The following is a 17329-nucleotide window of genomic DNA, read 5'->3' as shown; positions in this document are numbered from 1 at the left end:
AGCAGAAAACTTTTAAAACTTGAAGCAATTGTGGAGCTCATAAGGTCGTGAGAACTTAATAGGCTGAGATCTAGTGAGAAGAGGGACTGAAATGAGTCCAACATCTGACATAGCTTTTTCCTCAAAGAGTTTGCCAAATCATAAGCACCTATCCAGATTCCAAGAAGATGAATGCAATAGGAGCAGAGTGAAGGGTAAACCAGGTGGAAAGTGACCAAAAGGCCAAGAAACCATGCAAAACTTTTGGCAGTTTCATAGAACTGGGATGGAGAGAGAGGGAGGTAAGGAGAAAAATGTTAGAGTCTGACGCTCTCCAAGGAGAAGCAGCCCCTGGCTTCAATTAGATGACTGAAGAGGTACTCTTCATGTGTGATTGCTAACCAGTAAGAGAACAGAATTTACAAAACTGAAGCCCATCTTCAAATCCATTTAAACCTAGACTGTATAAAGGTAATCTGCCCCATATTCCTTAATTGATAGCAGTAGAAGCAAATCTTTTATAGAAAAAGGTAGCATCATTCTACTCCTTAAATTATTCCTAGAATTTTTATCCTGCTTTCAATAAAATTACCATATTCATTGTACTGTGCTATTTTACATAGGGGACTTGAGCATTTGTAGATTTTGTTATCCACAGGGGTCCCCTGAACCAACCCTCTAGGAGTACTGAGGGACGACTGTATACATTCGATAAAAATACTGTATAAGAATAAAATGTATACCTATAAAACATTCAAATGAACAGAAACTATAGAAAAAACAAACAGTGAAAACAAACCCATAGCAAATGCATATATTGGCGTTTCAGACAGGGGCTTTAAAATGTGTGATTGAGATATTTAAGAAAGTTGAAGAATTTTACCAGAAAATTAAAATTCATAAAAAGAAGTATAAAGGAAATTTTGTAAGTGAAATATGCAATAATTATATTTTAGAACTTAGAGGAGTTAAAAGCTGATTAGTACAGATGAAAGGAGGATTAGTGAACTGAAGCAGCAAGAGAAAAAATGTGGAAAAACACAGAAAAGAGACATATGGATACTTGGTGAAAAGTAATAACATATGTATAATTGATGGTGCAAAAGGAGAAGAGAGAAAATTGGGAGAGAATCAATATTTGAAGAGACAATAGCTGAAAAATTAGCAAAATTGATGAAAAATCTATAGCTATTTAAGAAGCACGACAGACACAAAGCTGGATAAATACAAAGTATTCTATCACATGTAGAAACATCATAGTAATCTTCTCAAAACTCAAGGGAAAACACTCTTAAAATCAGCCAATTTTTCTTTTCTTTTTTTGCGATTTGAGCCATTTTATTGCTCTGCTCCCAGAGGCCACCTTCTGTTGCATTAGGGTCATGGACCAGGAGCTGAGCAGGCAGCAGCAGTGACAACTGGCTTAGTTGGTTGAGGGCTTGACCCACTTGACACTGAGGATGAGGTGGTCACAGCCACAGCTGGACATGTCAGCAAGGGCACTTGAGGTGTCCTCATAGCTGTGAAATCTGATGACGGCAAAGCCCTTGGACTGGCCAGTGGTCTTGTCCTTTGCCAGGTAGATGCATAAGATGGAGCCAAAGGACTGGAAGAGCTCCTGCAGGTCAGTATCATGAGTGTCCTCTGACAGGGTGGAAACGAAGATGATGGCATTGTCATCAACTGTGTGATTGGGCTGTGTGGACTTCCCACAGTGGCTGGCCCTGACCCGCAGGCTCATGGCACATACTTCCCTGTCTTGTTTTGGGCTGTATACATAGGGTCCAACTGTTTGGGCAACTTTGCCTTCTTGCCAGTGGACAGTCCCACCTTCTCGGCCAGCTCCTTTTGCACGGGCCACAGTGTATCCTTGTGTGGGGCAACGAGTCCTCCAGTTGTTGCCTTGCAGATGCGGCAGAACTCAACCTTCTGGCCCTTGAGCTTGTTCATCGGGTCCTCCTGGCAGTTCAAATCCTCTTTGATGAACAGTCACGGGCACATCACCACTGACTGTGCTGGTGGCCACATTGGTCAAACTTTGAGTTCCCAAACTTCTTCCAGTTCTTCCTCCTTGAAATGGCCTTTGAGCTCTTCTAGATCTCAATTCTGAAGCTGTGGACAATGCATAACTATGTGTGGTGATGGATGTTAATTAGACTTACTGTGATGATCATTTTGCAATATATACATATATTGATCATTATGTTGTACACCTGAACCTAATATAATGTTGTTATACATCAATTATATCTCAATCAAAAAAATCATCCAATTAACAAAACAGAAGATAATTTAAAATGTAATTTAACAAGTTGAGTCTACAATTTACACAGAAATGCAAAGGGCTGAAAATCACCAAGACATTCTTGAAGGGAAGAACAAAGCAGGAGGATTTATTTTCATGGATATCGAGACTTGTAAAGCCATAGTAATTTAGACAGTGAGGTATTGGTTCAAGAAAAGTCAAATAATCAACTTGAACAGATGAAGGAGCCCATAAATGACCTTTACATCTGTGAACACAATGTATGACAAAAGTGTCGCTAAAGAGACATGAAGAAAAGATGTCTTTTTAATAAATAGTAATGGATCAACTGAGTATGAATATGGGGATAAAAAGAACTTTGACACCTACCTCACACTGGATACAAAAGTTAATTCCACATAGTCTACAGATATTAATGTGAAAGCAACACCAGTAAACTTCTAGGAAAACATAGGAAAATCTCTTGAGGACTTCGAGTGTAGAGAAATATCTTTTAAAACAGGACACAAAAAATATTGACAAGTAGCACTACATTAAAATGCTGTTCGTCAAAAGATTCTATTGAGAGAGTAACACAAAGAGTGGAGACGGTATTTGCTACGATTATGACTAGTAAGAAAAATATACATAAACCAATAGAAAAATGGGTGAGAGATGTCAACTGGCATTTTACAAATTTAGAGTAACCAAATGGCCCATGCACATATGACAAAGGTCTCCACCACGCTAATCACCAGGGAAATTCAAATTGTAAATATGAGATTCCTCTATGGGTAGCAGAATGGTTTAAAATGATAAAGTCTCATAAAGCCTTGTAATGGAGAGGATGTGAAGTGAGAGGCTCTGTCACACACGGTTGAGAAAGGGGAGAAAGGGCTGGTAGAAGGACTCTGGAAAAACATTTAGCATTATCTACAAAACTTGAATGTACATATTCTTGAAGAGCAGCAGTTTCACATCTGGGTTAATACTCAGTAGAATGCATTAAAAGACCTTTCAAAAAATGTTCTTGACAGCCTCATTTTGTTTTAGTCAATGGAAACAACTCAAATGTCTGCTAGGCATAGAATGGGTGAAATCTGATATATTCATACAGCAAAATAACTTTAAAAAGAAAATATTTGTGGGCAATCTTTCGGCTACCACCTGAAATCCAGCCCCAGGCTGGAGCTGGGCTGTGAATCGCCCTGCTTGCACTGGGGCGCGACTTTGCTCAAGGGGCCACGGGGCAGCTCTGCTTCCACTAGGCTGTAGAGGCTGGGAAGAGCCATGCTTCCACCTTGACAAGAGAAAAGGCAGGTAAACTACAGAGTCATGACTCCCCTCACACCCACCGTAGAGCTGAGATTGAGGGCAGCCCAGTAGCCGGAAATCTGAGGAACGCCAGGTCCTTCAGGGAGAGACAGCGGGGAGCAGCGAAAGGGCTGCTCTCTGTAGTTCTGGCTGCTGCACGGGGAGTAGTGGGAGTTCCCTCCCTCAGGCAAAAACCTGATCACTGCTGAGCTGGCCCGGGCAGGTTCCTTCTTTCAAAACTTGAGATCGCTACAAATTTTTCTCTTTTTCATCTCTCTTCAAAAGATAGGTTTTTAAAAATATTTTTTTTCACAGAATCTATCATTGTTATAAGAAAAAGGGTCAGTCCAATACAAGCAACTCTAGCACTATTAGACACTTGCAGTTAAATTTTTATCTTGATCTTATATCAAACAACGCTGCTAAACTTTCTCGTTATTTCAGTAATTTTTTGGCATGCTTTGTGAAAAAATGTATAATGCATAATATCTGAGAAGTAGAACAGTTGTAGTTTCTCCTTTTTAGTCTGTATGTCTTAGTTTTTAACCTTTTTATACTATATTGGCTAGAACTTTTGGAAAAAGATGTAAAAATAATAACTGAAAGCACGTGTCCTTGTCCCTGACTTTAAAAAAAATTCTAAGTTTTCATTATTCAATATTATGTATGGAGCAAAATTTGGTAGATATTTTTATTAAGTTATGGAAATTTCCTTCTATTCCTAGTTTGCTAAGAGTTTGCTTATTTGTTGTGTATCACATTTAAGAGTATTGAATTTCATTAATGTTTCATTTCACAACTTCCCGAGAAGTTTTGTTTCCCCTCAACTTTAATACAATGTCTTTTTATTCTAGAAAGTCTTTCTTTACAGAAGTCTTTGAAGACCTAAAGTGAAGTATTCAGCAGGAAGGATAAAAAGACGAGTGTGACAGGCAACTTTTCACACAAGTCAGTTCCCCCAGAACTGATCTTCAAAATGCAGACTTCACTCTCTTCAGTGTTTTGGAGGCGTGCTGGACCCGGGCAGCGTGCCTTTAGGCAGAAAAGGGCTGCGTTCCTCCAAGGGCGCTTGCTTCTTTCTTGACCTGCTGCAACCTCTGTAAACTAACTGACTAATTCTGTCAGAAGACACAGGAAGGTAAATTCCCAGATTCCTTCAAGTCTCTTAATGGCCTGGGCTTTCCACTGCACTTCAACAATATTCTCAGATTCATCTACACTGCTTGATTTTTTTTTTCATTATAAATTTTATTTTTGAAACAAATAAGTTTTATAGTTTATTTTTGCAGCCTTCAATTCCCACTCCTCGTGTTTATTATAAAGTTTAATAGAAAGGCTTTTTGTTGTTGTTTTTTTAAACCAAAAGTTGACTAGCTAATTCTTTTAGCAAATATTGTTTGCTCACCTACTATGAAAAGCACAGTTTAGTTGTGATAATGTAGTGCTAAATCAGTCAAACTATCCCTAGCATTGCTGGTTTTTTTTTTTTTCTTTTTTTTTGCTGAGGAAGATTTTCCCTGAGCTAACATCCATGCCAATCTTCCTCTATTTTTAAGTATGTGGGGCACCAGCACAGCGTTGCTGCTAACAGAGCAGTGTAGGTATGAGCTGGGAACTGAACCTGGGCCACTGAAGTGGAGTGCACCAAACTTAACCACCTGGCCACTAGGGCTGGCCCAACTCAGTGCTCAGTGGTGCCTTTTTTTTTCCTTTTGGCCCCCTTTACCCATTTCTCCACTATCCCCCATCCCTGGGAACCTCCAACCTGTTCTCTGTATCTAGGAGTTTATGTATTTTTTTTAGATTTCACATATAAGACAGATCATATGATATTTGTTGTTCTCTGTTGGACTTATTTCACTTAGCATAATGTCTTCAGGGTCCATCCAGGTTGTCGCAAATGGCAAGATTTCATTCTTTTTGATGGCTGAATAATATTCCATTGTGGTGTGATTTAAAAAAATGGACAATTTTTTTATCCATTCATCCATTGTTGGGCACTTAGGTTGTTAGCATACCTTGGCTATTGTAAATAACAAGGCAATGGACTTCAGGGTGCATGTATCTTTTTGAGTTGATGTTTTCATTTTCTTTGGATAAATACCCAGAAATAGAATTGTGGATCATATGGTAGTTCTATTTTTAGTTTTTTGGGGAACCTCTATACTGTTTTTCATAGCGGCTGCACCACTTTCCATTCCCACTAACAGTGCACAAAGGTTCTCTTTTCTCCACATCCTTGCCAACACTGGTTATTTCTTGTCTTTTTGATAATAGCCATCCTAACAGGTGTGAGGTGATACCTCATTGTGCTTTTGATTTGCATTTCCCTGATGGTTAGTGATGTTGAGCACCTTTTCATGTACCTTTGAGCCATCTGTATGTCTTCTTTGGAAAAATGTCTATTCAGATCTTCTGCCCACTTTTTAATGGGATTTTTTTTTTTTTGCTATTGAGTTGCATGAGTTCTTTATAAATCTTGAATAATTAATCCCTTATCAGATATACAATTTGCTAATATTTTCTCCTATTCAGTGGGTTTTGTTTCATTTTGTTGATGGTTTCTTTAGCAGTGCAGAAGCATTTTAACATGATATAGTACCACTTATGTATCTCTGCTTTTTGTGTCAGATTCAAAAAGTCATCACTAAGACCTACGTCAAGGAGCTTACTGCCTATGTTCCCTTCTAGGAGATTTGTGGTTACAGGTCTTATATTCAGGTCTTTAACCCATTTTGAGTCAATTTTTCTGTATGGTGTAAGACAGTGGTTGTTTCATTCTTTTGCATGTGGCTGTCCTGTTTTCCCAACACCATTTATTGAAGAGACTATCCTTTCCTGATGGTATATTCTTGGCTCCTTTGTCATAAATTAATTGACTGTATATGCATGAATCTATTTCCAGGTTCTCTATTCTGTTCCATTGTTCTGTGTTTCTGTGCCATGTCCGTGCCCAGGATCCAAAGTGGTGAAATCCTGCTCCGCCAAAATGGAGCACACAAACCTAAGCACTTGGCCATTGGGCCAGCCCTTCTGTGTTTCTGTTTTTATACCAATAACATACTGCTTTAATTACCATAGCTTTGTAATATAGTTTGAATTCAAGGAGTGTGATGCCTCCAGCTTCGTTTTTCTTTTACAAGATTGCTTTGACACAATCAGTGTTTTTTGTGGTTCCATACAAATTTTAGGATTATTTCTTCTATTTCTTTGAAAAATGTCATTGGAATTTTGGGAGGGATTGCATTGACTCACCAAGAAAAAAAGAGAGAAAGCTCAGATAAATAAAATCAGAAATGAAAGAGGAGAAATTAAAATGAGCATATCAGAAATACAAAAGATTATAAGAGAATACTATGAAAAGCTATACACAAACAAACTGGATAATCTAGAAGAAATGGATAAATTCTTAGAATTATACAACCTTTCAAAACTGGATCAAGAAGAAACAGAGAATTTGAATAGATCAATCACAAGTAAGGAGATCGAAACCACAATAAAAAACCTCCCCCAAAATGAAAGTCCAGGACCAGATGGCTTCCCTGGTGGATTCTACCAAACATTCAAAGAAGACTTAACGTCCATCCTTCTCAAACTCTTCCAAAGAATTGAAGAGGAGAGGAAGCTTCCTAACTCATTCTACAAGGCCAACATTAGCCTGATACCAAAACCAGACAAGGACAACACAGAAAAAGCAAATGACAGGCCCATGTCACTGATGAACATTGATGTAAAAATCCTCAACAAAATACTAGCAAATCAAATACAACAATGCATTAAAAAGATCATACATCGTGACCAAATGGGATTTATTCCACGGATGCAGGGATGGTTCAGCCTCTGCAAATAGATCAATGTGATACACCCCATTAAGGAAATGAAGAATAAAAATCACGTGATCATCTCAATGGATGCAGAGAAAGCATTTGACAAGATACAGCATCTAATTATGACAAAAACTCTGAACAAAATGGGTATAGAAGGAAAGTACCTCAACATAGTAAAGGCCATATATGACAAACCCACAGCTAATATCATTCTCAATGGAGAAAAACTGAAATCAGTTCCTCTAAGACAAGGATGCCCACTTTCACCAATCTTATTTAACATAGTATTGGAAGTCTTAGCCAGTGCCATCAGGCAAGTAAAAGAAATAAAAGGGATCCAAATTGGAAAGGAAGAAGTCAAACTGTCACTATTTGCAGATGACATGATTTTATATACAGAAAACTCTAAAGAATCCACCAAAAAACTTTTAGAAATAATAAATGAATACAGCAAAGTTGCAGGATGCAAAATCAACATACAAAAATCAGTTGCATTTATATACAATAACAACGAAGTAGCAGAAAGAGAAATTAATAGTACAATCCCATCTACAATTGCAACAAAAAAATAAAATGCCCTGGAATAAATTTAACCAAAGAGATAAAATATCTGTACACTGAAAACTACAAAACATTGTTGAAAGAAATTGAAGAAGACACAAAGAAATGGAAAGATATTCTGTGCTCTTGGATTGGAAGAATTAACACAGTTAAAATGTCCATACTTACTAAAGAAATATACAGATTTAATGCAATCTCTATCGAAGTTCCAACAACATTTTTTACAAAAATAGAATAAAGAATCCTAAAATTTATTTGGAACAACAAAAGACCCCAAATAGTCAAAGGAATCTTGCGAAAAAAGAACAAAGCTGGAGTTATCACACTCCCTGATTTCAAAATATACTACAAAGCTCTAGTAACCAAAATACTGTGGTATGGGCACAAAAACAGACACACAGATCAATGGACAGGATCGAGAGCCCAGAAATAAACCCACACGTCTATGGACAGCTAATTTTCAACAAGGGAGCCAAGAAAATACAATGGACAAAGGAAAATTTCTTAATAAATTGTGGTGGGAAAACTGGAAAGCCACATGCAAAAGAATACAATAGACCATTATCTTACATCAAGCACCAAAATTAACTCAAAATGGATTAAAGATTTGACTGTAAGACCTGAAACCATGAAACTTCTAGTAGAAAACATAGGTAGTTCACTCCATGACATTGGTCTTAGCAGCATATTTTCAAGTACCATGTCTGGCCAGGCAAGGGGAATAATAGAAAAAATAAACAAATAGGACTACACCAAACTAAAAAGCTTCTGTACAGCAAAGGAAACCATCAACAAATGAAAAGACAACTTAACAATTGGGAGAAGATATTTGCAAATCATATATCTGATGAAGAGTTAATATCCAAAGTATATAAAGAACTCATGCATCTCAACAAGAAAACAACTAGCAATGCAATTTAAAAAATGAGCAAAAGATCTAAACAGACATTTCACCAAAGAAGATATACAGATGGCCAACAGGCACATGAAAAAATGTTCAAGATCATTAACTATCAGGGAAATACAAATCAAAACTACAGTGAGATATCACCTCACTCCCATCAGAATGGCTTTAATTAACAAGACAGGAAACAACAAGTGTTGGAGAGGGTGTGGAGAGAAGGGAAAGCTTGTTCACTGCTGGTGGCAGTGCAAACTGGTGCAGCCGCTATGGAAAACAGTAGGGAGATTCCTCAAAAAATTAAGAATAGATCCACCATACAATCTAGCTATTCCACTGCTGGATATTTATCCAAAGAATGTGAAAACACAAATGCATAAAGATACATGCACCCCTATGTTCATTGCAGTGTTATTCACAACAGCCAAGAAGTAGTAGCAACCTAGGTGTCCATCAAGGGAGGAATGGATAAGGAAGATGTGGTGTTTGTATACAATGGAATACTACTCAGCCATAAAAGAGGATGAACTCTGGCCATTTGTGACAACAGGGATGGAACTTGAGGGTATTATGCTAAGCAAAATAAGTCAGAGGGAGAAAGTCAAATACTGTATCATCTCACTCATATATAGAAGATAAAAACAACAACAAACAAACCTACAGAGACAAAGATTGGATTGATGGTTGCCAGATGGGAAGAGGGAAGAGAGGAGGGTGAAAGGGGTGATTAGGCACATGTGTGTGGATTGTAATTAGTCTTTGGGTGGTGAACATGATGTAATCTACACAGAAATTGAAATATAATGATGTACACCTGAAATGTTTATAATATTATAAACCAATGTTATTGCAAAAAAAGTCTTACTAGAGAATTGGACTAAGCAAAAAAAAATTATTCCTAGGTATTTTATTTTTTTTGATGCAATTATAAATGAGATTGTTTTCTTTATTTCTTTTTCTGATAGTTTGTTACTGGTGCATAGAAATGCAATATATTTTTGTGTATTGAGTTTATATCCTGCAACTTTGCTGAATTCATTGATTAGTTCTAACAGTTTTTTGATGAAGTCTTTAGAGTTTTCTATATATCATATCATGTAATCTGCAAATGGTGACAGTTTTAATTCATTCTTTCCAATTTGGATGATTTTCCCCCTTTTTCTTGCCTAATTTCTCTGGCTAGGACTTCCAACACTATGTTGAATAATAGTGGCAAGAGTGATTATCCTTGTCCTGTTTCTGGTCTTGGAGGAAATGCTTTCAGCTTTTCATTAGTGAATATGATGTTAGCTGTGGGCTTGTCATATATGGCCTTTATTATTTTGAGGTAATTTCTCTCTATACTCACTTTATTGAGAGTTTTTATCACAAATGATGTTGAATTCTTTCAAAGGCTTTTTCTGCATCTATTGAGATGTTCATGTGACTTTCATCCTTTATTTTGTTAATGTAGTGTATCACATTGACTAAGTTGTGGATGTTGAACCTTGCTTGCATTGCTGATATAAATCTCACTTGATCATTGTGCATGATCCTTTTAATGTATTGTTGAATTTGGTAATAAGAGACAAAGATAGGTGTTACATAATGACAAGGGGTCAATCCAACAAGAGGAGATAACATTTGTAAATATTTATGCACCCAACTTAGGAGCACCTAATATATAAAGCAAGTATTATCAGACCTACAGGGAGAAATAGACAGCACTATAATAACAGTAGGAGATTTTAATACCCCACTTGCTTTAACAGATAGATCACTTGAACAGAAAATCAATAAGGAAACATCAGCCTTAAATGACACATTAGACTAGATGGACTTAACAGGCATATTCAGAACAGTCCATCCAAAAGCAACAGAACACACATTCCTCTCAAGTGTAATATTTTATAGGATAGATCATATATTAGGCCACAGAATGTCTTAATAAATTTAAGAGGATTGATAACACATCTTTTCCAACCACAATGGTACGAAACTGGAAATCAATTACACAAAGAAAACTGGAAAATTCACAAATATGTGGAGATTAAGCAACATGTTACTGAACAACCAATGGGTCAAAGAAGAAATCAAAAGAGAAATTGAAAAATACCTTCAGACAAACAAAAATGGAAATATAACATACCTAAACTTACGGGATTCAACAAAAGCAGTTTCTATGAGGGAAGTTCACAGCAATAAATGCCCACCTCAAGCAACAAAAAAAAATCTCAAATGAACAACCTAACTTTACACCTCAAGGAACTAGAAAAAGAAGAACAAAGCCCAAATTTAGTAGAATGAAGGAAATAAAAACTAGAGTAGAAATAAATGAAATAGAGACTAAAAAGACAATAGGGAAGATCAATGAAACTAAGAGCTGGTTCTTTTCAAAGATAAACAAAATTGACAAAACTTTAGCTAGATTCACCAAGAAAAAAAGAGAGAGGACTCAAATAAATAAAATCAGAAATGAAAGAGGAGATCTTACAACTGATACCACAGAAATATAAAGACTCATAAGAGACTTCTAGAGAAGTTTTGAATACAGAAGAGGCGAGAATCCTGGAAGAATTAGAGCAGTGGTTTTTCCAAGTGTGGTCCACAAGTCAGCAGCAGCAGCAGCAGCTGGGAACTTGTTAGAAATAAATATTTGGTCCCCCTACCCCAGCCCTATTGAATCATACACTCTATAAGTGGGATCCAGAAACCAGTGTTTTAATCTCCAAGTGATTGTAATGTCCACTAGAGTTTGAAAACCACTGCATTAGAGACAGGTCCATTTATCGAAGGGCAGGCAATGTTTTGGAGTAGTGCTTCTCAAACACTGCTTCTCAAATGTGACATGGATAGGAATTGTAGGTTTCGGGTGGGACTGAAGAGTCTCCATTTCTAAGAAGCCCTGGGTAATGCTGTTGCTGCTGCTGCTGTTTTGTAGACCACGTTTTATTTCAAGGCCACTGATAAAAGTCTAGGGAGAAACCATATAAGGAGGTGCCAAGAAAAACAGGCTAAACAGATGATTTTGACAAGTTTAGCCCCAAACTGAGGGAGACGGACGAGACTTGGCTTTATTGGGAATCTTGATAGTTGACACAAGGTAAGGCCTTACCCTGAGTCCATTTTAAGAAAGGTGTTCTGACATGAAAGGTTAGTAAGTAAAGAAAAGAGTGTAAAGCTTTAAACTTATGCCAGGTTAGGTTGTATGGTTTCAGACTGCATGATATACTATATGTCAATTCTGTATAGTAATTTTTGGAAGAAATAGATGTACACTTGAACTTTCCAGAAGCTATACTAAGAAGACACAGTGGGGCAAAGTGTACCTATAAAGGACAGGAAGGAAGCAGGCCTAAGTCATGCTGATGGAGCCCAGCTTAGAAAGCCTACAGTTAGGAGACTGCTGTGTGACCTTGGGCACATTACCTAGTATCTCTGTTCCTCTGTTTTATCATATCTAAAATGTGAATAAAAATGAAATCTATCTTACAGAATTCTTGTGAAGCTTAAATGAATGGAGTTTTGCAAGGCACCCAAAAGAATGCCTAGCACGTAACAAAACTCAATAAACAATATCTTCTTCATCGTCTGTATCTTTGTCTTCACTTTTTAATTTTCATCATTATTATTACATCTGCCACATTCATCTTTCCAACTGAAGAAGTAATAAGGCTGAAGAAATTATAAACTTATCAGGACAATAAAAAGTTCGGTGGTAGAGAACAAATTAAGGTGATTGAGAAAGAGTTCTTTGACAAAGGGGAACATTAACCACAGTAACAAATCCTTATGACAAATATTTTCATTTTCACATAATGAAACTGAAAATCCCCTTATTTTATGACTAGCTCCGAAAGGAAAAATACTTAATATGAAGCTATTGTTATTAGAGTTACCTTCAGAAATGTCAAGGTAGCAATATTTTCATGATACGTAAGAGAAATAGGTCCCAGCATTGGTTCGCTTTCCTTTGGCTTTTCTGAGGTCACTCTTGGGGCAGACTTCATGTCCCGTCAATCCTTTGAAGTGGTGAGCTGCCAGAGAAAACGAACAGTTCCTCTGGGGACCATATCTCTGTTTTTTTTTTCTTTTTCTTTTCATTGTTTCAAGCAAAGTCATGAATATATTAGTCTGCTGAGGGAAAGAATTGGTAAAACGCTTTCTGCAACCATCTCTCAGAATATGAGACTGTTTTTGGATAAGAGTCAGAGGAAGAGAGTTTTTTCCTAAAATTTTGTACTGATCATTCAATATATTCCCATGATTATTTATTTAGTATTGGAGTAAATGGATTCCATTTCTGAGAATATAGATTTATTGCCGCAAAATAAAACTTAGGATTTCTTTTTGGTTTTTATTTATTGATCTTAAATTATGTGCTCTATTTAGAAAACACTTACTATCTAAAAATGACAAGCTAATTTAAAATACCTTAATGCGCGTGCCTGTGGCTCTACTGTCGCTTTCTCTTCCCCTTTCTCTCCCTCTTTCTCTGTCACACACACATGCAATATTATTGATTATTCTCGGCAGTAATTTTGATCTGCATAAATTTTCAGGTGTTTTCAACACACTACACATACCAATTCTCAGTAAAATAAAATAAAATTTAAAAATCCCTGAAAAAATATAAATCAATTAGGATTTTTCAGGCTTTACTAACTTCTCCAAAAAACATGCCTTTAAAAATGATTTTCAGTATTTAATGTTTTAAAGAATTGTAACTATTTGATTCATAATTAGGAAGAATTTCCATATGGCCCTCAATGATTGCAGTGCAGGGTAATAACGCAAACAAATCTGTTTTCCCCAAGCAGAACTGTTGTCTTACCCAGTGGTTCAAACAGCCAGTGATATTTAACTTGTATGCTTCAGGTAGCAATAAAACAAATAAATGGCCCTCTCAAAAGTTACACCCTGCATTGTATAAATATTCCTCTTTAGCACCTTGTAACCTGCCTAGCCACAAAGTATTAGGGCCTGCCTAGCCACAAAGTAAGTCCTCTCCATATTGAGGTAGAGGCGACTTCATTGATTTTCCTCACATCACAGTGAAATAGTCTGTGTCAACAAATTAAGTGACAGTATTTAATTAAGATTTCCAAAGCGTCTTATTATCAATTACTATGTAACATAGCCAACAGTAGCGAATGTAATGGATCTTCCTAAATGAATTAATTAGCTTGTACTTCAAAAGTTATTCGGGAGTGGAGTAGTGACCAAAGAATCTGCTCTGGTGGGTCAGCATTTATCCAGCCGACGTACAAAGCACCCAGAAGTTTGGCAGAGGCATTTTGAGAGACTCCTAGCCACCTGGCTGCGTGAAGGAGGCTGGGTCCCCCGTCTGTCAGTCACACAGCAGTGTCAGCAGAAGTCAGCCGGCAAAGCTCCAAGCCCGGAAACGCCGGCATTGTTCTTTCCAAAGGGAGGCTGATGAGAGGGCAGGTGTTCGGGAGAGTCTCCACGTGGATGACAACAGTGCAATCTGAGGCCAAAAAAAAAAAAAAAAGAAAGAGGGGTAATATCCTGCCTGTAGTGTTGCAACCCACTTTTTTTTTTTAACTGCAGTTTACTCATGGAAATAAACATACAAACCTCCCATTCTGAAAGAAGAACAAAGTGAAGCCCTTTACCATCTCTTCCTTTGGTAATTAATAAATAAATCAGCTATAAATAAAATGGTTTAAACTTCTCAGAATATAGGTGGAAAAACAAAAAGAATGTCTTGCCCCTAGAACTGACTTTTGAATTATACATATTTTGTTTAGACTTGATATAGATGGCTTTTGATCTACAAATAAATAAGGTGCTACTTAGAGTAATAATACTATTCCAGAATATTGAGAACACATGCTATTTTATATGCCTACAATAAGATCAAATGACCTATGCCTTTAAGAAATCATTGAAAATGGGAGAATGAAAGTGTGTGGTTCTTAAGTCAGCAGGCCCAGGTTGGTCACTAGTCTTCAAGCTTAATATCCACCTGCAGGCTTAGGCTCAGTAGTGCCCCAGACTCCACTTGACAATGAGGGCTGTTACTCCTCCGCTTGGTAACCTGCTTGTGTCACGCTCCAGACCTGACAGCGGGGCTTCTGATTGTCCCTGAGCACCCTATCTGCTTGACACTTCTCGCCTCCTAGCTGGGCAGGACTGACATCACCAGGGATTGTAGGAGGCCTCTGGACTGTCACCAGCTTCAGGGTTGGATTCATATTTTTGCTTCATTTTTTTCTTCTAAAATGTCCCTCACTTTCCAGCTGCCTCGGGAATGCATTTAAAAAATTTTCAAAATATTTTGCCCATAATTTTTAGAAGTTTTGTGATGGATGAAACTGTTAGCTTTTTTGTTAACATGTTAGCTTGCTTGTAAGGAGATTGTAAAATCTGAGAGTCTTCACAGTTCATATGTATATTTTATATGATTATTTGTTTTCACCTCATCTTTTTAGATTACCTGACCAACTATTGCTCCTAATCTATCAGGTCAGAGTGTTGTTCTATATTCACTATGGTAGTGTGAGGCCCTTCCTTCCTTCTTTCCTCCCTCCCTCCCTCCCTCCCTTCCTTCCTTCCCTCCTTCCTTTTTAAATCTTTCGTTTTCTCATGGGAGTGAGAAGGCATTCAGGATGCTTCAAGCACTTCAGTAATACTCCGCTCCACTCACCCCCATTTCACAACACACCTTTAGGCTAGGAGAGAGCTCATTTAGTTGTTTATTAGTTCCTGTTTGACAGCTTCTAGCCACTTTTCCATTCCTGAACCCTAACTTCAAATATTTCTCCAAAATCAGTTATTAAAACAGACATTGTTAATGCCCACCACTCGTGGCAATTTATTTTTTAAATTTGTTTGGGAAGATTTTTATCCTTCCAGAGGTGGAGACTCTTTTTTAAAGGAACTTCTGTAAAGAGCTCTTTTTTAGTTTTTTTTTTTTTAAAGATTGTCACCTGAGCTGACATCTGTTGCCAATCTTCCTTTCCCTTTGTTCTTTCTTCTTCTTCTCCCCAAAGCCCCCCTCCCCCCCCCGGCCCCCCCCCACCCCCCCCCCCCCCCCGCCCCCAGAACATAGTTGCAAGTCCTTCTGGTTGTGCTAGGTGGAGACTTTAATTGCAATCGTGTAATTATTAGGTTGTTGAAGATGAGACATTGTGGAGAAAACAAGAAGAATGAGTAAAATATACATTTTGAAATTGAAAAGCCCAATTGTATTAGAGGACTTAGATTATATCTTTGAAAACTCTGTGAGAATGGACACAAGTAGGGAGCACTTTTATGTACTAACCTGTGTATCTTCAGCTCTTGTGTCAATCACATTTCGACTGTGCTTTGCCATTTTGCGACTTTTTATACCCAAATCACCTTTGAAAGACTTCCTGGAAAATGACTTATTTTGAGAGGACATTTGGCTTAAAAAAAAGATATCTTTTGAGAAATACACATTAAATACACATTACATTAAAATCTAGTCTTCTGGGGCCATAATCTTTATTTTCTCTCATTTCCCTCACCTCCAATACTTTTTTCTGTCTACTGTTGTATTTTATCAAGATTCTCTTAATCCGTCTTCTCAAGTAACCACATTCCTTCTTTCTCTGGGAAGTTTCACACTGTTTCCAGAAAACTTTATTTTTCCTTGCCTACTCTATAAATTTCTAAGAGACAACCACGTGCTCAGGAAGTGGAGGGAGGTTTCCCGCTGTGACTGTGAGGGTGCCCACGGAGAGCCAGGGAGCACGAGTGCTGACGAGCGGATCCAGTCTAACTTATGAAAGTAAGAAGGGGTGGAGAGAAGACAAGCTCAGCCTTAAATTATGCAAAAAAGGGTGGAAATATGGAAAATCTTTTTTTAATTGATAACCTTTATTTTTTAGAGCAGCTTTAAGTTCACAGAATATGGAGCAGAAAGTACAGCGAGTCCCCATTTACCTCCTGTACAGCACACATACACAATCTCCCCCACTATCAACATCCCCTACAGGGCGGCGTATTTGTTATGTCTGTGAACCTACGCTGACACACATCATCACCCAAAGTCCATAGTTTACATTAGGGTTCAGTCTTGGTGTTGTACATTCTATGGGTTTGGACAAATGTATAATGTTATGCATCCGTCATTAGAGTATCATGCAGAATGGTTTCCCCACCTTAAAAATCCTCTGTCTTCTTTCTGTCAACTCTTCTTCTCCCAACCCCTGTCAACCACTGATCCTTTTAATGTTTTCATAGTTTTGCCTTTTCCAGAATGTCACAAAGCTGGAATCATACAGCCTTTTCAGATTGGCTTCTTTCACTTAGTAATATGCATTAAGTTTCCTTGATGTCTTTTCATGGCTAGATAGCTCTTTTTTTTTAGCACGAAATAATATCCTATTGTTTAAATATACCACAGTTTATCTATTTAGCTACTAAAGGACATCTTGGTTACTGCTAAGTTTGGCAATTATGAATAAAGCTGCTATGAACATCTGTGTGCAGGTTTGGTGTGGGCATTAGTTTTCAACTCATTTGGGTAAATAC

At 37.5% G+C, this 17329-nt stretch overlaps 1 pseudogene; it reads right to left on the bottom strand.

The window, feature by feature from the left end:
* Nucleotides 1–948: 948 nt before the first annotated feature.
* On the bottom strand, nt 949–16145 carry LOC103552393 (eukaryotic translation initiation factor 3 subunit G pseudogene; annotated as a pseudogene).
* Between the last annotated feature and the right edge of the window lie 1184 nt (nt 16146–17329).

The sequence above is a fragment of the Equus przewalskii genome, chromosome 3 (assembly GCF_037783145.1).
Source record: "Equus przewalskii isolate Varuska chromosome 3, EquPr2, whole genome shotgun sequence".
Taxonomy (NCBI): Eukaryota; Metazoa; Chordata; class Mammalia; order Perissodactyla; family Equidae; genus Equus; species Equus przewalskii.
The sequence above is the reverse complement of the archived record's forward strand: the minus strand, read 5'-3'. Positions and strand labels throughout refer to the sequence as shown.